Below are 22,627 nucleotides of genomic sequence, written 5' to 3'. Positions count from 1 at the left end.
TTTGAAAAATTGTTCCGTCAGAAAACACAATGTTCGGAAATTGACCGCTTTCGGCCAACTGAAGCAACTTCTTCGTTCTCTCAAGTCTGACTTGTTGCTGCTTTGGTGTTGTTGCGTCTTTTGGATCTTGTAAAGCATGACTTTGAGATTTGATTTTTCAGTATGCGGCGGATGTTACGTTCAAATATTTTCAGTTCTTTCGCTATTTGATTCGCAGTTTGTATGGGATTTCGCTCAAGTCGCTTTTTCACTTTTTGAACTATTTCACGTGAAGTTGCAGTCTTATGATGACCACCTCCATGACGTTTTACGATGTTACCAGTTTCAGTGTAACGAGTAATGGTGCGATAAACAAATTCTTTATTTACTTTAAGGTGCTCGAGCTCACGAACAATCGCTAGTTGTGATTTTCCAGCCAAATATAATGCAATCGCATTATTACGATTGAAATCCATTACTGATTTTCTTTTTTCACGTTTACCCTCGGCAAAATGCTTCCGCGCGCTTGTAAGCCATACTTTGAACTGTCATTTAGTCAACTAACAGATGCCCGTGTATCTACGCGAGCGGTCTGAAGTTAGTTACACTTCGAATACTGGACCCTGAATTATATGTAATTGCAACAGCAATTCGTCGCTTGAAATTGGCTTGTAAAAATCATTGAAGCACGCGGAACCAGCAGTAAAATAATCCTATCTAGTGCGCTGCAGCTCAGTCCTCAGCACATTTTCTCCGTTCTGTTTGCCGCAGATAATACAAGGTGGCGCAAAATTAATCATCCAACCATGTTTTCCAATAACTTTTTTACTAAATAAAAAAAAACAATCATATTCGTCGATGCAACTATTTAATTTAATTTTAATTTAAATGGAGAACCCTACAGTGTTATGCCGACTCTAAACGAATCTTTTAGCGGAACTTTAGATTTTCCAATGCCTGACAAGGGACGCCAGATATAACAAGCAACATTTCATGTTATGAGAAACCATACCAACTGAATACCAGGCACGCACAAACCCGCATAAAAGAGCTTATTATAAGATGGCGCAAAATTTATCATCTAATTGTGTATTTGAATAAGTTAAGTATTTTGATGTAGGAAATCTTCAGTTTAACCTTTACGCGCTCCATTGCTTGTCTGTTTGTGTACTGCAGCTGCCTAACATATTTCACAAGTATCAAATATGACTGATGTATGAGGCCATTTGGCGGCCATCGTAGCCGAATGAATTGGTGCGTGACTACCATTCCGAATTCGGAGAGAACGTAGGTTCGAATATCCTTAAAACACTAAAATGAAGAAAACGTTTTTTCTAGTAGAGGTCGCTTTTCGGCGATCCATGAGAAACCTCCGAGTGTATTTCTGCCATGAAAAAGCTCCTCATAAAAAATATCTGCCGTTCGGAGTCGGCTCGAAATTGTAGGTCCCTCCATTTGTGAAACGGCATCAATACGCACACCACTAATAGGAGAAGAAGTTCGGCCAAACACCCAGAAATTAGAAATCTTCCGATGCGATGATTAATTTTGCGCCACTCTGTATTTGAAAGTTTCAGAATGCCAATAAATTGAAAAAGCTATTATGGCTTCGAAGAAATTTCTTCCCTTAAAGGGAAAATCTGAATTCATAGAAAAAATCGGAAAAGGTGTTAAGCCAAATCAACAATTTCGGAAAAAACAAAAAGAGACGTAATTCTATCTCCCGCTAGACAATTTTGGCACCTAAGAGGAAAACTATTTTTCTCATATGCGTTTTGAGCAAGTAAAACAAGCTTTTGAACACAGTTGGGAAGCTGGGTATACTGAACAACCTGGGTCTGTGAATATATTGGGTTGGAGAATAAGGTCATAGCGTTTTTGTATTTTCTTTTATTTTACAACGATTTGTTTACTGTTTGACAAAGGGTGAGTATTCATTCGATAGAACTATTTTTGAGTTATTTAATTTTTTATTACTTTTGAGACTTAGAAATGGAAGACCCAGGAGGCAAAATCAAGATTTCCGACACCTGATCTTCTTTCCTTTTTTCGAGGTCAAAAAGCTGCCGAAACAGCTCGGAAGACTTGTTTGGAGAATCCGTCACAGGCGAGTCTGCAGCACGGAAATGGTTTGCAAAGTTCAAAAATGACGACTTTCACGTCGATGACACGTCCGGCAGTGGAAGGTCTTCTAAATTCGATGAACAACGTCTCAAATCACCTTTGAAGGAACGGACGCCAAACTAGTTGTGATTTGGCGAAAAAAATGAACTGCGATCATAAAACGATTCTCAATCACCTTCATTCAATGGGATTTACCCAAGAATTGGGAGTCTGGGTGCCTCACAAGCTCAACGCAAAAAACAAAGATAGCCGCCTCCAAATTGTTTCTGAGCATCTCGCCCGCCATCGAGTAACACGCGGTCATAAACAACGCTTTTTGTACCGAATCGTCACGAGAGATCAGAAATAGTGCCTATACATCAATATGAAGCAGAGAAAGAAATGGGTGGCTCCAGGAGATACGCCAAAGCCGAAAGTCAAGCCGGATCTTCTTCCAAAGAAGATCATGATATGTGTTTGGTGGGGTTGGGATGGCATGATGCAGTGGGAAATGCTCGAAAACAGTGCCACGATCAGCAAGGATCTCTACAATTCCCAGCGACACCACGTGAATGAGGCTACTCGACTGAAAAGACTTGATTGACATGGTGAAATCATACTCCTTCACGACAACGCTAGGCCCCATGTTGAACAAGTCGTCAAAGCCGCACTCCAAGAGCTCGAATGGGAGGACCTTCAACATCCGCCGCACCTTGCAACGACCGATCGCCATCTTTTCCGCTCCCTGTCAAACCTTTTGAGGAAAGGATAACAAAGAGTTGCTTAAAAACTGGCTCAACAACTTCTTTCACTCCAGACCAGGCGATTTTTGACACGGTTTTGTACTAGGAAATCCTATCTTAGTCCTAATACGATAGCCGAAGGTCGTCAACGGTGGGTTTGGTTTTATTATCCGAGGCAGTGAATTTGATGATTCGTTAGCATGAAAAATTGCAGTCCAGCAAGTTGCTAGCCGGCCTGCGCCAGCTTAGTGATAGAAATACTGCCTACATCTCTAAACAGGTATTTGCTTGTTTTTGGTCCGCGAGTGGTCTTTTATTTCCCACCTGCCCTGTATATCTACCGAGCTTTCCCCTATCAGTCACCTGGAGACGCGCCCGATGGGAGGCAAGTAACATCCACACGAAAAAAATAGTGAATAGGCCTTACAATTACTAGTTTCACTTTCACTTTTTTTATAAAAATGAATCTCCTAGTACTCCAAATTCACGCGGAATTGATTTCTCGTTTTAATTTTAAAGTTTTACCAACAGTTTTAGTGACAGACATTCGTCACCCTAACCGACTCAAACTCGTTTATGACTAAGATAAGGTACACTTTTAAATAAAGTATGCTCCAACTTATTGAGAATGGGCTTTAACTTGGCTATGATAAGCGCCGAAGTCTGCGAGTACAGTCCAGAAATCATTCATCGGCCCATATTTCTTCAAAGACGTGGCCAGCGTCAATCTAACAGTGAATGGCGAACGGTAACGCGTCATGATAAATGACTTTTAATTGCCGAAAATTGAAGCCCATGATCTCCACAATGTTTGGTTCCAACATGACGACGCTACTTGCCATACAGCCCGTGAAACAATAGATTTACTGCGTCGTTGTTTCGGTGTGGAATTAAACTCTCGTCTCGGACCAGTGGATTGGCCACCAAAATCGTGTGATATCACACCTTAGGACTTTTTTGGGGGTATGTAAAATCTCAATGCTTTGTGGATAAACCAGCTTCAATTGAGGCATTGGAAGCCAACATTACGAAAGTTATTCACGAGATACGGACCAAAGTCCTCCAGCGAGTCATTCAAAATTTGTGTTTTTGGATGCCCGAATTACGGCGCAGTTGCCGCCAATATTTGAAAGGGATTATCTTCAAAATATAAATGTCATGAATGATGCTACCCAAAAATAATAAAGATTGCCCAATCAATTTGAATTTTCTTTGATTTATTTCAATTTAAAATCCGATACCTAAAAATTCAATCTATACAAGGTGATGGCACTAGCGCAACTGCAACATTTCTATGTGTGTATTTTGTTGTTACTATTTGGTATTCTGAATTGTCAAAATTTCAATCGGAATGAAAACTAATAGGAAAAACAACAACAAAGCAACAGTTCACTTTCACACTCCAAACACCAAATTCCAAGAAAAGCGAAAATTAGCTGCTCCACCGATGTCATCTTTAATAGCTTCTAGCCTTGAAACAAAATTATCATTACAACAACTCTCAATATTCTATCGACCATGCATAGATGTATGTTTATATTTTTTATAACTTGAAATTTATCACTAATTTTCTGATTATTGGCTTAGAATAAAATTCAGCTGCAAGAGTAAGTAAAATTTGCAGGATATGATTTGTCAAAAGCATAAAAAGTGTACCTTTGAAGCTTTGGTATGGCCATTGAATATATCGGTCAGTCCATAAGTTCGTGCGTAATTTATCCATAATTTCACTTTTGTACGATTTTTGCATACAAAAAATTGTTCGCGGTATATATCGGAACTATTTATATTTTCTTTGAAATATTTTGCATTCAACAAATGATTTTAATCGCGGATAGAAGCACGTGTTGTTAAAAAATAAAATGGAGTTTTCGAACGAGTATAAGATTCATATTTTGTATGTTTTTTATAAAAGTGGTAAATATGCAAAAACTGCTGCTGCAGAAATAAACACTGTTCAAGGAGAGGATACCGTGAGTGAAAGGACTGCGCAAAAGTGGTTTTCAAAATTCCGAAGTGGTAACTGCGACGTGGAAGATGCCCCGCGCGCTGGTCGTGGAAGCTTAGCCAAATTTGACAGTCGATATGATAGCTCAGTGGTTAAATTCATCGCTTAGAACAGTTCTCAGGCACCTGGTTCAGTTGAGAAAGGTTTCAAAGCTGGGAAAATGGGTTCCACATAGATTTTCCGTCGCCAACCTTCAGCAGAGAGTGAATGTGTGCTCTCAGCTGCTGCAACGACTTGAAAATGAAAGTTTTTTGAACCGTATCGTTACTGGTGATGAAAAATGGGCTCTTCAAACGCCAATGGTTAGATAAAGATGAAACACCATAACCGACCCCTAGAGATGGTCTTCACCCCAAGGAGATTCTCCTGTCTATTTGGTGGGATATGGCCGGTATTGTTTATTATGAACCTCTGGAACCAAACCAGACGATAACTGCTGATTATTATTCCCATCAGCTGATGAGGCACTTAAACAAAATCGACCGTCTTTAGTGGATAGACGCAAAGTTTGGTTTCACCACAACAACGCAAGACCTTATACCGCAAGGCAAAAATTAGGAAAACAGAACGAGCTCGGATGGGAGCTAATGCCGCATCCACCATACTCTCCGGATATTGCACCTTGTGATTATCACCTTTTCCGTGGACTTCAATCTCATATGAGTAACAAGAACTACTCCTCAAAAGAAGCTATAAAAAGGGATATCGAAGCGTATTTTGGCTCCAAGGACAAAACATTTTTTGAGCAGGGAATTAAAAATTTGCCTAAACGTTGGAAAGACATTGTAAATAATGAAGGAAAATATATTATTGGTTAATAAATACTTTAAACATCTTTTTTATTAATTTTAAAACTACCTTTAAAAAACTCACGAACTTATGGACTGACCTGATATGATATGGTAAGGAATTGAATTAGTTGAAATTGAAAAGGAAGTAATATGTCAAATTTAATCGAGGAGTCGATATTTTTTTTGTTCAGTCACTCCGCTTTCTGTCCGTCAGACATCTTCTATGTCTCTGTCCTGCGTGGCCTACCACTAGGCTTAGATATTTTTGGCTCATCGTTCTTGAGTGATACTGATGACCTTAAGGAGATATAAGTGTCAGCGAAATCAATGGGTTTGCACTTGAAACAAATGGTTTAACGATGAGCAGCTGATAAACTGCCACTGTGGGATTACAATGGATCGGCTACGGTCGAAGTGAGTTGGTGTAAAGACCGACTGCCACTTCCACCTGCACTTTCACAATCTAAATATTATATAAAGCTCGATGCATACATTTCACTATCATTCGAGTTACATACACCAGAGTTTTAGGCAGTTGTAAACTGTATGGACTAAAGCTGCTAATGAAGAAAATGCTAAAGGTCCTCGGCTCATTTGAAATGGTGTTTTTTGGTGTTTCTTTCAAAGTGTGTTAAACGGAGACTAAAAAAGATTTTTTATTTTTGTTTGCAGTATTTTATTTCTGGATCCATTGTTAAAAAATAAATTTTTTTTTGTCATACGAGGGTCGTTCAAAAAGTTGTCAGCCTTCAAAAAATGTTTTTTACATGGACAGTGGACACAGATATAGCCGGTTCTACTGAACCGATTTTGATGAAATAAAATTAAATAAAATTTAAATAACGTAGAATTGATGTCGTTATCGTGTGAATTACGATTATTCGGAAAAAGCATTTTTTAGTATTTTTTTTAACCTTTAAAATAAAAAAGGGTCCAAACACGGTTTTCCAGCTTTGATCGTCCGTCATAAAGTCAAATTTCAGATCGTAGTCCACACAATAACGAGATTCATTCATACTGAACAAGAACCTTTTTGTGGAAGACTACTTTTTGAAGGTCGACAACTTTTGAACGACCCTCATAAGGGAAAAAAAATTTTTTTTTTTATTTTTTAACAATAGATCAAAAAAATAAATACTAAAAACAGAGCGACATATGTACCTTTTTTTGGAAGACTCTTTTTTGAAGGTTGACAACTTTTTCAACGACCCTCGTATGACCAAAAAAATTTTTTTTTATTTTGTAACAATGAATCAAAAAATAAAATAATGAAAACAGAAATAAAAAATCTTTTTTCGTTTTCGTTGTACTCGCTTTTAAAGAAACGCCCAAAAAACACCATTTCAAATGAGGCGAGGGCCTAAAACGCCTTTTATTATTGCCTTCAGTTCAGCCTTACTATGTTTTTTTTTAATGTCCCGTCATGTCACATGTCCCGAAAATATTTATAATTTCCTCACTTCCTCTATCCTCACAACGATCCTTACAAATATTCCATTGTTCCAAGCAATGCTGGAAATATTCTTCTGTCAGCTATTTTAGCTCACGTCTCTCTACTTCCACAGCTTCAACGCAAACAAATCTTATTCTTTTTAACGCAGGTTTCACCTTAAGAAATATCTGGCGAATGTCTAAAATTTGAATACTCGAATCTTGAGAGAAAATACGGAATGACACGACGCATTATTTCCATAACTTGTGATCTTTCACAATGCATTTATCATAGACTTTGATGCTTGCCCTTCAATAACCCAGTTGCACAGTTCCATGAAAATAAAAAAAAGCATCACTGCTTTGAATTTCGGTCTGCTCATTCGAGCTTTTTTGTCTCTCAATCCATCGATACACGCATTAAGAATTCTTACCATACATTTAATTCAATGAATTATAAGCATCAGCCGCAGTCTTTCCAAGTTTCTAGCGAAATTTCATAAAACGGAAAAGTAAAAAATAATCAAATTTGAAGTGGCAACTACCAGATTTCACTTCATAAGATAAAGGTGGCTTCATCTTTTTTTTTCTGTCGGGACAGACCAAGTACCGCACTCACACAACATTAAATCCATTGTACTGCGCTTGAGTTCCCTTTTAAATTTTCTTTAAATCTAGCCGACCACCGAAGAAATCTGAGTAGATTTTATGATGCCAAGGAGCCAAGGTGATCGCTTCTTAACACATCTGTGCCAAAGATCTCAAGCCTGATTCGAGCGAAGGCCGGGCAGACGCACAGAAAGTGGCCCGCCTTCTCATACTCCTCTCCACATGCTGGGCAGAGTGCTTCGCCCATAGAAGTGGCCCGTCATCAGTCCAATAAGCTGCCTACAGTCCCTTCTGCTTCATGACAGGAGGATCTGCGATAGAAGGTTGGACATGACATGTAACATCAGTTTAGTCCATCTGCAGCCTCTCTGAACCTGCCAGGCTCGCTTGTGGATTAAAGTAACTCGTTTTCTAACCGTGGCTTTGGTGGCTGTAGAAGGGAGTGGCAGAACGGGCTCCGAGTACAAAGAAGAAGTTGGCCCACAGAGCCCTAAGGAGTCAGAGATCTCGTTACCCGCGATACGCACGTGTCCCGGGACCCATGTTAGGAACAGGATATTATGTCTACCGACATTTCATCTTAGTTTACATTAACCTAATATAAGTAGCAGCTGATGCAGGTACCGCGGGGATCAATGAGATAGGAGAAGGGTTAACCAATTTGAAACGAGGCTAAGATACTCTGAAGCCATGGCAAAACAGATATTAAATTTTCAGAGAAATTTCAGTATCAAATTTCAACGTCATGGCTACTAAGGCCCTCATAACTTGTCAAATAACCTCAAAACTGATAATGGATTGTCTGAGTCAAGTTTGAACTCCCTAGGAACAGGGACATATTGGAGTATTAACTACGTTTATAGGCCCTGAGCCCTTTTGTTGTGTAGACAAGGGGGCATAATCCACCTTAAGAAAAGAGGAGGAAGAAGCTCAGGGGAATTTTATTGGGAAAAGATGTCAGGTTTAAAGCACTTCCGGACATTTTTGAGATTCTACGACCGCAAAGGCTAAAAGGAATGTATTAAGAGAAAATAAAGAGAAAATTGCCACAGAAATTCTTATAGGGCATCGTAGCCTAAACTACGAGAATTATCACTTGTCTAAACTAGTAATGGGAATGGGTGGCCCCCGTAAACGAATGGGTTGGTGAGTGACTACCATTCGGAATTCGGAGAACGCAGGTTTGAAGCGCCGTGCATGATGATCAAATATTAGAAAATTGGAAAAGTTGTTTCTCATAGTGGTCGCCCCTCAGCAGGCAAATTAGTTTCTGCCATGAAAAAGTTCCCCATAAAAACCATTTGCCATTCGGAGTCGGCTTAAAACTGTACGTATCTCCATTTGTGGAACAACATAAAGACGCACGTCACAAAAAGGAGGAGGAGCTTGGTCAAATACCCAAAGGGATGTAAGCGGCCGCGAGAATTGCATTGCCTAGATATCCCGACATGGTTAATCCGGTCCTGATAATTCATGACACAAAGAATTCCAGAAACTTAGACTACATATTAAAGTTTCTCTAGGGAGCGAAATTAAAAGATATTCTTTGAAGCCCCCCTTCATAATAGATTTTAGGGTCATAATTTTCATGATTCCACTAAAACAACAACTGTTGTGGCTGTACATCTAAATACTTATGTATGTATGTACATATCCTCCCAACCATTTGTCAAGAACAATCAACTGTTACACATTGGCTTCAAAATTGTACATACATACGTATGTACATATGTAGAAAATTTGAAAAATCCATCACGCTAACGCAAGCAAGCTAACGAATATTTGGTTATGGCAACGCTGCATGGCATACTTGTTACTCAAGGAAAACCAATCTGACTAGGCAGGTACTTTGTTGTTCGGTTGCTATTGCAATCGACCTTTGCGCCAGCGTTACACGTGGCCATAAAGACGCAAACTATGTTTAGAAAGAAGTGTATAAGGGGAAATGCTTGATATGTGAATGAGATGGAGAAGGAATTGAAACCCAAACAAGGCTCTCAAGAGTGTGTCATGAGTGAGAGCACCAGAGAGCATACAAAATGAAAAAAAAAGTGAACAGTTTACAGTTGTTTCTGCTACTCGCACTCACACCCTTGCTCACATTAAGCAGTGCGAGAAGTGCTATTGTTATTATTGCTGCTGCTGCAAACTGTTCTCCCTCCTCTTGTGTTTGTGCTAACTTTGTTGACGCAGCTGTCGCTTACGTATAAACGAGCAGATAACAACACAATACTAATGTTGCTGCTACCAACATGGAGCAAACTGAACGATGAATGAACGAAACGAATAAATTGGGAAATATTTATGAGTAGTCGAGCGAGAAAGCAAGCAGTAAAATTGAAGTAAGCAGCGAAGCAGGCAGCAAGTGCATGGTTGTGTGCGTTCGCGTACGTGTTTGTTGTGGCCAAATATGACCGTAGGCAGACAGGCAGAAAAAACAAAACAAAACAAGCACATAAAAAGCGAAAAAACACTGGCAACGGTATCGGACGGCAACAGCTGCTCGCTGTTCGCTGCTCTTTCTGTTGCTAGACTGCAGTTTTTCCTTACTTGCCGACGCTGACGGACACAACGATAATGGCGGCTGTTGCTGTTACAATGTTGCTGCCCATACATATGTACATATGTATAAACATTTGTAGTACATTCTTACTTAGTACTTATTTGCGTGTTTCCAAGATTTTTATGGTAACACACATATGTATACACATGCATACGCACTTACATAACTTGTATGTATGTATATAAAACGGTATACGATATTGTTGTTAGTCGTTGTTAACTTATTTGTAGCATTGCTATTGTCGTTTGTTGCCTTGGTTATTGCTCGTTCGCCTGCGGTACTATTGTTATTGTTGTTGCCATTACAGCAGCGACACCGCGTAATGGTTTTGCTGGGTAACTTCACCATACCTTGGGTTTTTATTACTTAAGCTGCACATGTGTGGATATTCATTGATACACACTTACATGTGGATGTGTGTATATTTTTGTTGCTGTCATTGCTGGTGGTTGTTTTGGTAGCGTTTGTTGCTCGCAATTACTACCTGACCCAGTCAACGCGCTGCTAGCCGGTTAATCCGCCTGTTTGCTTGTCAGTCTGTCGCTTGTTTTTCGGCCACAGCCGTTGACTGCGACGCGCTGAATAACTGCGCGTTCTCCCTCTCTCCTAACGATTGCTTGTGCTCTGTCGAAATTGTCAGGGGTGCCGCAATAGAAAATAATTTAGTTTAGAAAAGTATGCAGAAAAGGTTCACAAACTATTTTATTCTATATCTATAAAAATAGAACGTAATCTGAGGAATAGGAAGGCATAGTAAATTGGAAACTTTGAAGCCAATTTTCCCGTTAATTTAATTTTTTTCTTCTTGCGCAAAAGGCTTAAAACTGTTTTATGGTCGATTTTTAGCTCCTGGGCGTTGCTATGACTACTAATATGCCGGTCAACTAACTTCGATTATTTCTGTGATCTTATCGACATTTTCGTTAACATCAAAAATGCCTGAACGGAATCAGCGAAACCAAAATTGCACGTAATTAGCTGTTACAGTAACGGCATCATTCAAAATTTCAAAGGGCTGGCTTGCATTTACGCCTTTACCACAGAAGAACCGTAAAATATACTGCAGTTTCTTTTTGTTGACTTCCATTGTTAACACCCAACTGAATGGAACAAAACAAATACAGCAAAAGAATTTTTTTAATGTGAAATTTCACCAGCATAAACCTTAAATTGTTTGATCGATACTTTACGAGATATCAACCCCTACAGCCATATACCGAGAAGATATTGATTTCTTTCTCCCCTTTCGATACTTTACGAGATGTCGATTACTACAGCCATCTACTGAGAAAAAAATGGATTTAATTTTCTACTTTGTATATAATTCGCATTTATGATTATTATTTTTCTTTCATTTATGAAAGCGATAATAAAATTTGTAATATTAGTAAGAAATTCCGCAACCTGTTTATATATGAGCAAACACGGATACAGAAACATGCTTAATTGGGAAAAAGTCTACCATGAGTCTCTAACAAGTAGACCCTTTTTTACAATTTCGTTGTAAAACCTTTGTATCTTTTATATTTTTTTATTTTGTTATATTTCAAATTTTTTGTTGTTATAGTGGCATATAACAATGGTATTTCTTTGTTTGCTATCATCGCTTATAACTGTTTTAATAATTATAAAATTTTATTTAGTAGTTTCCAAATTACTGCAGTTCCCGAATCTTTCAAAATTAAATTGATATGGCAGATTGCGTGATTGTTGTCCGATTTTGAATAGTTTGAATGCAGCCATCTATATTTGTATACATCTGTATATGGAGCTGTGCAGCTTCGTTTCTGTTAAAGATGGCGCAAAATGAATCACCTAATTTTCTTTTTAAGCAACTTTTTAACTAAATAAAAAAACGAAAAAGATTTGTATTATTTTGACCCTTACGCGCTTTATTGCTTTTCTGTTTGTGTACTGCAGCTCTTCAGTTTACAAGTGTGAATTGTGTTTGTCGTGAGATTGCATTTGTAAAAACTGTGAAATTTTGAAAAAGGGTGACTATTTTTATATTTGAATTTGATTAAATTTGATTAACTTTGCGCAACTTTGTATTTCTATTGTACAATTTTTGATCAAGTTAAATGTGCCAAGACGGTCAGATTGTAGATTTTGGTATATAACAGCCTAACTGTATTGGCTTACATGTATACATATGTATGCATACATATGTTTAATCTGTATATTTTTATATTTATCTCGATTCCGCTGAACTCTGTATCGCTCATTGCGCCACTTTAGGGCCAACTGCTACTTGCACTACCCAAGAATGTTTTTCGAACCCTTTACCAAATGAGATAAAATTAGTCTGTAACACAATACGCTTCAAATTTACGGTTCCCTTTATTATTCTGCTCTCTTGTTATCTGCGTTACTTTCTAGTCTTTACGCTTACCTTTAAGCCTACTATTAATTTTAATTTAATTCTAAGCTATTCGGGCGGGCTCTGTAATTTACTGCCGATGAAATTTCGAAGTAATTGCCAGAAAATTTCATTGAGATTCACTCGGATATGAATTACAAAACTTGCCCGATTATATTGGATATGGGACTAAGTTTTCTCCCACGAGAGACGTTTGGTGACGTGTGAGATGCTTCTTGCACGGCAGAAAAGAAAAGGTTTTCTGCATCTCATCGTTACTGGTGATGACAAATGAATCCAATATGATAACTCTAAGCGTCGAAAATGCTGGAGCCTGTGAAGTGAACTTGGAGCGATAGCGAAAAGAAATATTAATGCTTCAAAGGTTATGTTGTGCATCTGGTGGTATCAGTAGGGTGTCATCTATTATGAACTCCTTAAATGATCTGAAACCATCACTGGCGATCGTTACCGACTGCAGCTAATACGTTTGAATCGAGCTCTCAAAGAAAAGCGGCCGGAATGGGACGGCAGACATGATAAACTGATTTTGCTGTATGATAACGCCTGTCAACACGTTGCTAAGTCGGTCTAGAAATATTTAGAGGGACTGAATTGGGAAATCTTGCCCCATCCGCAGTATTCCCCAGATATTGCACCTTCGAATTACCATCTGTTCCGATCAGTGCAGTCAACCCTTGTTGGAGAGCGGTTCACTTCTTACGAGGGCATCAAAAACTGGCTCAATGAATGGATCAAGTCAAAAGAACTAAAAGTTTTCGTCAGAGGAATCCGTATGTTGCCTGAAAGATGGAACAAAGTTGTAGCTTCCAATGGCACATACTTCACATAAAAACTTACATTATTTAACTGTTTAAATAATTCGTAACTTTGACTAAGAAAGGATGGAAACTTATTCCCATACCCAATATTATTGTTAGAATTAAATAATTTTGTATATCTACGTTGTAAAATAGCAGGTTTTTTTTGTATACTTAGAAGAAAAAAATACTAATATAACATTCATAAAACTTCTAGGTACACTCACATTCATATAGTGCAAAATAAGTGTTTCTAACGAAACCACATTTTTCTACCCGAATTCGCAAAAATCCATGGAAATGGCAACTCTACCCGTTTTGGCTTTAAACACTTCTCGCTGCACTCATAGCACTCTCGCTACCCTCCTCCAATAACAACACATTTTATTTTTATTGTTATTGCTGCTTTGCGTGCGTCCAGTCTTGTTTATACACGCGGCTTGTTGTGATTGCTCCGCCACATTCGTCCCCTTGATTTCCCCTACTCTCTCATCTGACCAGGCCTTTCCGCCAACACTAGGCTTCTGCTATTTTGTCCGTGTGCGTTTTCTTTTTCACTTATTTTATTGTTGTTTGCTTGTTGTCGCCTGCTTAACTGCTGTTCATTGTTAGCTGCTCACTGTACCAGCCTATCGCTGGTTGCTTGCTTTTGTTGTCAATACAAACGAAATCAACAAAAGATGGAATTATGTATGTGTGTGTGTATGTGTATATGTGTATAAACCCTTGCCGTTGTTATTGTTACTGTTGCCATCGGTTATGCCAAGTCTGAGGGATATTGTTGTTGTTGTTTTGATTATTGTTTTCATCAGGAGTATTCTTTTTCTATTTTTCAGCTGTTGTTTGTCGAATTCATATAATATTTTTTTGCTACTTGCTACTTGCTGCTGCTGTTGCTGTACTTATGCGCGCATACACTTACACCTACACATGCATACATAGGTATATGTATGTATGTATATACATACTTGGAAATCCACTCTCGATGTATGCAAGTTTGACCGTCTGACCAACTAACTGACTTACAAGCAAATAGCCATAAATCCATAAATACATACATGCATACATACCTACATACTTACATATTGGATAAGTGTCTATCGAACTCGGCCATCCATCAGCAACACTTCTCCACTAAAATAATAGCTGTTATGACGAAAACACTGATTGCACAAATTCTATGGAAAACTGTGATTAAACACTCCCAGAGTTGCTCGTTGTTTCCTTATTAAAAGCAGCTATACTTACATATGTAAGTGTGTATGTATATACATTACATCGATTGCTGCCTTTTTATCTCTACAATTTCTGCAATAATCAGGGTCAGTAAGAACGGCGATCAGACTCGCAGCGTCAGGCCAGTGCTTCGTTAACAGAAATGTAAATATTTTCATCCTTTCTGTTTCGATGAGTTACATTGTTTTGGATGGTGAAAAGAATTGAGAAGGTGTGACCGAGATCAGACCGTTAACCGGCTCTCAGAGAATTTGAAAGAATCAGTTGATTGGCTGACTTTAGCAGGGTCACGAAGCGGTTTGTTTACGAAACAACTAATATTGTGTTAGTGATATATGTACGTAAAAAATCAGCACAATAGAACTTCATTGTCGTCTGAACAACGGATGATTGGACTAGTGTGTGAATATGTGTTTGGGCGAAGTCGGCTGCCGAATCCCCCGTAACGTGGCAGCCGAAGTACCCCTCATAAGTTTCTTTTTCATCATAGTTATTGGTCAATCTTTGTAAATCTATCATCCTTGGTTCTTTGTTTCATTTTTTTTTCGAGGTAGTCGCACACGAATTGCTTGAACAGTTTCCTCACTGTCGTCCAGATGCCACCCGCAAGAGGTTCTGTTACAGGGAAGCCTATTCTTGCAACATGTCTTCCTAGTGATCAATGACATCTAGATTAACGTATTAATATTTATTTATGTAGTCAAATGAACAAAATGTTTCCTTCATATAGGATACAACTTCTTAAAAGTAATTATAAAGGGTCAAGGGTCGGTGTTGATTTTGAATAAAATACAATTATGATAATATTGGTATGGCTCAATTACGTATGGAACAAAATATCGGCCAAATGGCCGCCGCGACCTCGGCGGCACACTTCCATCCGATGGTCCAAATTTTCGATGACGCTAATATGCCGAATTATCTCATCCTTTAGCTCTTGAATTGTTGCTGGCTTATCGACGTATACCTCTTCTTTCAAATAACCCCAAAGAAAGAAGTCCAACGGTGTCGTTGACGTTTAGGTGTGGTTCACATTCAACATCGGCCCTTGAAATTTAACCACCCTTTATAATAGGCTACGGACAGCTTTTCAAGACAGGGATGGCTCAAATTTTAACTCAAATAAGATTCTAGTCAAAGGAACAAATTTGACATAATTCTACTTTGGAGTTCCAACATAGAAATATTGGGACGCAGCACAGATAAGTAAGGGAATATTGAAAAGTAACATAAAAAGGTAGGACATTTAACAGAATTATTCAGAGGGTAAACTACAAAATTGTAGGCAAGAAAGGCAAATATACGAAAAGGCAACCTAATCTGTCAACGCCATTCATAAGGTAAGAGTTCTCTGAAGCTTAACGAATGGAGAGAAAAATTAATGAATTTTTTTTAAATTCATTTTATGCATCTAATAAGAGTAGCGTGATATGGACTTGAAATGAAAGAAGCGTAATCAAGTTATGAAGTATAGATCTTATCAAAGAAGTGTTCAGATCTTCAGAGAACACGAGCCAAAAAATGGCGGGGTGTTACGCCGGAGAAGAGCTAAGATTTCGAAACAATATAACTGGGGATGTCAAAAAACGTGTATGTGTCAAAATATACGCCTAAATCCCTTACTTCAGAGACACTATTTAGAGGAAATTCCATAATATAATAACTCGCTTCGAAGGGAATAAACTTTCTAGTAAAAGCTGCACGGGAGGACTGCTTCACATTCAGAGACAGATGATTCCGAATACGCCCAGTTTGCAGCTTATTAGTCTCTTGAGGTCATCTGCATATAGTAGATATTTAGATGCTGAGAAACAGGAACCGATATCATTAATGAATAAGACGAAAAGCAGCGTTTTCAAATGTTTTCTTGTCTAGCACTCAGATAAGATATAATGCGCTAATGGAAAATAGAATGAAAGCCAAGATTATTAAATTTTGCTAATATACTAAAATCTTATGGGAGACTTAAACGAATGCTTTCAGAAAGTTAGTAGAATTCACATCTAATCCGTGCCATGATTCTCGCTGATAACAGAGGCCATAGGTCGGTCGACCGGAACGGCAATTAATATTTTACATGAGAAGTTGGCGGCGAAAAAGTTGTCGGCCCGATGGGTGCCGCGATTACCCACGGTGGACAACAAGCGGATGTGGCTCTTAACTGCGAAGCAGTGTTTGTAGCGATTTAAGCGAGATTCGAAGAAATTTTTTCAAACGAGGAAGTCATCGCTGAGACAAAGCCGTATTTTGGAGTATTCGACAAATTCTATTTTTTGTAGGAGTTAAAAAGATGGCCGGAGCGTTGGGAGAAGTGTGTCTTTCTAAAGGGGGAATATGTTGAAAAATAAACAAAATGTTTTTTTTTTTTGATAAGATGTGTCTTCATTTTTAACAGTGGTACTTATTGAACCCCCTCGCAATTGGCAGCAAAATTTGGCGAATCAATTTTATAGAGTTTTCGTCTCCACGAAGAAATGTTGCCTTTCCGTGGTGTACAAACTTTTTAATGTTGAACTCAACTCTGTAAAAAAGTATTTGTTTTGCCTACTTAAAAAAGAGCACAAAACACGTGAGTATTTTTGTCTTTCTTTGGCTAGCACACGCATTTCCAAAATTAATGAATGTTTTAAGCAGTCAGCTGATTTGCAGGACAAGTAACTCTCCTGATAAAACTTCTCAAGGGAGAAACTCCTCCTTCGTTGAGTTTGACATTTTTAGAAGCGAACACAATAGTTTCAGAGTATGAAACATTAGGGTGGGCGCTGCTTCGTCAATACTTGGCAGTTTTACGCATATTTTGTTTTTGTAAATCCAATGAAAACCAAATCCTAAGAGCCAAATAACAAAGCGTCGAGGTGACCAGCGTCAGCTGTCTGAAAATTGGTATTTAAAGGTCGAGCACGAAATTTAAGTTTAAAATATTAAAAAAAGTGAAGGAAAAAGTAAACAAATAATTTTTGTGTTCAAATTCTGTGGTATTGAATATAAAATTCTATGCACTGATAGATGAATTTTATGCAATCAATTCCCCTTCAATCAAAGTAATTTGGCCCGCCACGCTTTTATATACCTATTAACTGTTGAGGGGTTAGGATAGTCAGAGGCCCGAAAAAATGATGATTTTTTGTTAGTCAATAATTTTTTTTGCTAGTGAATTGCTTTATTTTACAAATATAAAAACATAGCATTAATAAATCATTTTTCGAATTGACTTAAGCAAAATTCAAAAAAAAAAATTAATAATTGTAAAACTTATCGCTGTTTGTATGGAGCCCGTTTCTTCAGAAGTCCCTTCTGGGGATCATCACAAGTCCTTGGAGATTCATCTAAAATCAATCGGACAAGAGATCAAAGCTTTCTTTTTTTTAAATTACTAGTAACAATATGGCGGCCTCAGGAAATATTTTTCAGATTTTCGAGGGGAAAACCGACAATTAATTAAAAAAAAAAAAATCGAAATTTAAAAAAAAAAATCCTTCGATCAGGCAAAAGTTTTTTATGTGTTCCAAAAGCAGTATACATTTTATTGAAATCTACCAAGCGGTTTTTAAGTTACAGTAATCACCAGTTCAAAAAAAATAGTTTTGAGAAAAATGCATTTAAAACTAGAAACTTGCTCTCGAACACTCCGGAGCTTCCGAGCGCCCATTGTGAATTGTTGAATAACGAGAAAAGTTTTTGTAGGATTCACTTCAAATTTTCACACAATATTTTTAACATATTATACTTTAAGAAAATGCAAAAAAATAATAATTTTTCAAATTCTGACTACGACTTCGACATTTTTAGCTTTCCTGCTCTAAATTATACTTGTCTATATGATATTGCTATAAATCCGCTGGTGCAATTTACCAAACATTACCAAACTAAGAAATATATGACAAAAAAGTGGCTCACAGAAAAACAACTTCGCCGAAATACCAACTAAGAACAGGTGAAAGTAAAGAAATTAGTGTGAGTACCTGTGTTGATTCGCTTCGCAGGATTAACTTAAAGAGCGACGCTAGGGTAAGGTTCAGGGATTTGTGTATGCACATACATTCATAAGTAAGTACGTATAAAGCCATACCAAAGGCTTTTACCTCAGCTTTAGCAGCTCCAAAGATAAACAAAATAATAGAAACTGGAATTTTAATTACTGGAAAATGAAAAATCAGCGCCTACACTATAAAAATATTGCAAATAAAATATGAATACGCATATATACGTACATATTTAATACATACATACATACATACATATACATATGTACATATGTACATTTTACTCGAACTTTTCTAAATGATGGACTGTGGTCGCACTTATTTTGGCGTTGACAATGAAGAGCAGCGTAAAAAGTGTCGACGCAAGACAGTAGCGATAACAATAACAGGTAAAAAACAAAAACAGATAAGTAACAAATTTTTAGCGACGCGACAGAGTCCGTGAGTAATACACACATGCATACATACATATGTAGGTAGGAAAGGAGAACTGTGTGTGAGCGACGGCAATAGGAAGAGCAAAACAATATAAATACGCAGCAACTGCGACAGCGGCAATGGCAACAACAGCAGCTGCTAACTGTTGGGCCAGAACTCGTGCGTACTTACATACATACAAATACAAATATATTATACAGATACAAATATACGTATACCTGGGGATGTGTGCATATGATGTGAGCAAGCGAGCAACAGTGTAGTGGAGACAGCATGACAGCAACAATGCATACATGCACACACACACACAAGTTATACGAAAGCAGCAGCAAGCAGCTCATGCCGCCGCAAGCCGCTGACTAAAATTTGCCGAGGTGCTGGCGGCGGCAGGCAATAGCAATAAAAATTACAGGAACAACAAATTGCGATAACAAAGACATGCTGTGCTCGATACTTAAAAAAAAAAAAAAAAAAAAAAATTGAAATAAACAGCAACAATACGAACATCTTGAATAGCAACAATCGTGAACGCTGCTAATATAAGTAGAAATGTTGAGAGTCAAGCCAGGCAGTTTTTGACTTTTGTGACGATTAACAAAAACAACAGTGAGTATAAAAGCAGCATACCAGTATGGCACGATAACAACAAATATTTAATATTTATCATTGTATAATAACTAACGAGTATCATAGCGAATGTTGCTAGATGTAGTGAGAGCGATCGATGACAGCAGCAAAAACAACAATGTAGACTACAAATTATCCATTTTTTCTCTGCCAAAGGCAGAGCAGATGTGAGCAATAGGAGAAAAAATTGATATTTTGTTGTTTGCTGGCAGAGCAATAGCAATAACAAACAACAACACGCACACACAACGATACTACACACGGAGCGAGAAAATAACAATAACTGAAAAACTGTACAAAGGCAATACTAATAATAAGCGCGCTTGCAGAAATTGAATTCACACGTAATCAGCGACTGTAACAACAATAACGGAAACAACACGAGGAAAAGAGAGAATCAGAACAATAACAGTAGTGGCTAACCGTACAAAGTGTTTCTATTCGGAAGTAGTAAAAAACCATGGTATGTAGTGTTGCCACTAAAAGAAGGCAATCTAGCTGTACCTGGCTGTACATATGTACATATGTATGTATGTACATTTGTATATGGATATGAAATATTTCAATGCTCAACAATTTTCTGAAGCAGCCCATACTGAAGTAGGATTCAACGCTCAGTTAAGCGCAAATTATAATCAGTTCAGTGCAATTATCTATAAACATTTGATGACAGGTATCAATATTTTTGTCATATGAAATTATGTTTTTTGTCCAAAATATACATACATACTATGTATGTATGCACATGAAATTTTCCAGCCTAGGCATAAATAAATGTACGTTGGCAACGGCGAATATCGCAGACGATGGAACGATGAGCTGTATGAGCTTAACGACGACATGGACATAGCGCAGCGAATAAAGATCCAGCGGCTACGTTGGCTGGGTCATGTCGTCCGAATGCATATAAACGCACCGGCTTTGAAAGTATTCGATGCGGTACCAGCTGGTGGTAGCAGAGGAAGACGAAGTCCTCATCTGCGTTGGAAAGATCAGGTGGAGAAGGACTTGGCTTCACTTGGAGTGTCCAACTGGCGCCGGTTAGCACGAGAAAGAAACGACTGGCGGGCTTTGTTAAACACCAAAATCGAGTAAGCGGTTATCGCGCCAATTAAGAAGAAGAAGAAGGTATATATAAGTTATAGTGGACAGAAGACAAATTAGATAAAGATGTTACAATATTGGCTGAAAATGAAAGCAGTTTGAGAAAGATTTAAGAATTACAGACATATTTCCAAAATATTAAAATAAACTAAATTAATTAAATTATGCATAATTTTTTGCTATTTAATTGCAATTTGTTACAGAAATATTTAAAATAGGATTGCCATCTATCAAATAAATTAAAAAAAAAGAATAAAAACAAAAAACCATTGTAATTGGTGCTTACCCCTCTGTTCAGTGGAAACCTTTCTCCTATTTGTGCTGCACGCCTTTGCGATTCTCCACAAAATGGATAATTCTACAGTTTTATGACGTATGCGAACGGAAGATGGTTCTTTATGACGGGCTTTTTCAAGGTATAAATACACTCGGAGGCTTGCCATTGGTCGACGAGAGACGACCGCTATTAGAAAAAAACCTTTTCTAACATTTCGTGTTTCATACCCCGGCACAATCGAATGGTAGTGCACCAACGCATTCGGCTACGTTGGCCGCTCATTAAATTAATTAAATACGCTAGTTAAGGTAGGTAGGTGAAAGATTGAAGTACCACTCGGGCACTCCCCAAGTAGCATTTAAGCGCCATTTTGATATCATTATGAGACCTCCAACAGGCAGATATCTACAGCCAGCCAGAGCTGTTGATGTAACGGAGTAGATTGATGGGATTTAGGTTGGTGCACTGCACTAGGTTGTAGAAGAAAGGAGCACCCAGTGGCCTTAAGCGCCTAGTTGCCAAACCCGGACATTTACAGAGAAAGTGCTTAACAGTGCCCTTCTCTGCAAGGAGTATCTTTCCCTATCTACCTACGCTAGTTGAAGAAAAAAATGTAAGTATTACATTATTGGTATCAAACGAAAGGTGTTTGAGCAAGCTTCGGACCTATTTTGGTATGGCGTTGCCACCAATCTGAAAATAGTTATTAAATAAGTATAATAAAGGGTGGTTAAGTTTCAAGGGCCGGTGTTAATTTTGAATAAAATACAATTTTTTTAGGAAATTATTGTCATTTCTCTTTATTATGATAATATTGGTATGGCTCAATTACGTGTGGAACAAAATATCGGCCAAATGGCCGCCGCGACCTCGGTGGCACACCTCCATCCGATGGTCCAAATTTTCGGTGACGTTAATGTCCCGAATTATCTCATCTTTTAGCTCTTGAATTGTTGCTGGCTTATCGACGTACATCTTTTCTTTCAAATAAGCCCAAAGAAAGAAGTCCAACGGTGTAGACGTTTAGGTGTGGTTCACATTCAACATCGGCCCATGAAATTTAACCACCCTTTATTTTGAAGCGGAGCTGAAACAAAACGTAGGAATAACTTAAGGGGTTAGAGGTAGTCTGAATTAAAAAAAAAAAAATGGATTTTTGTTTTTGCCTTTTCTTAAAGTATAATATCTTAAAACATTGTTTGAAAATTTGAAGTGAATCTGACAAATACTTTTCGAGTTATTCAACAATTAACAAAGGGCGCTCGGGCGCTCCGCAGCGTTCGAGAGCAAGTAGCTTGCAGCAGCTGCAAGCAACCGACGTATGAAAGTGGCTGATAAGCGCGCAAACGATAACACTCGAGAAGGCAGAATGCTACGCAGGCAACAGCAAATCGATATTATGGAAGCTGTTATGACGGCTGAAGAACTATTATATGGCCCAGGAATAGATGAAACAGTGTAAATAATTAAATAATTTATTTATTTATTCATTTTAGTAAGTCAAGAAATACAAAGTATGACCCTACATAAATCGATAGCAAAACCTTAAATGCAT

This window comes from Anastrepha ludens, chromosome 4 (assembly GCF_028408465.1).
Source record: "Anastrepha ludens isolate Willacy chromosome 4, idAnaLude1.1, whole genome shotgun sequence".
NCBI lineage: Eukaryota > Metazoa > Arthropoda > Insecta > Diptera > Tephritidae > Anastrepha > Anastrepha ludens.
This window is presented reverse-complemented; position numbering follows the sequence as displayed.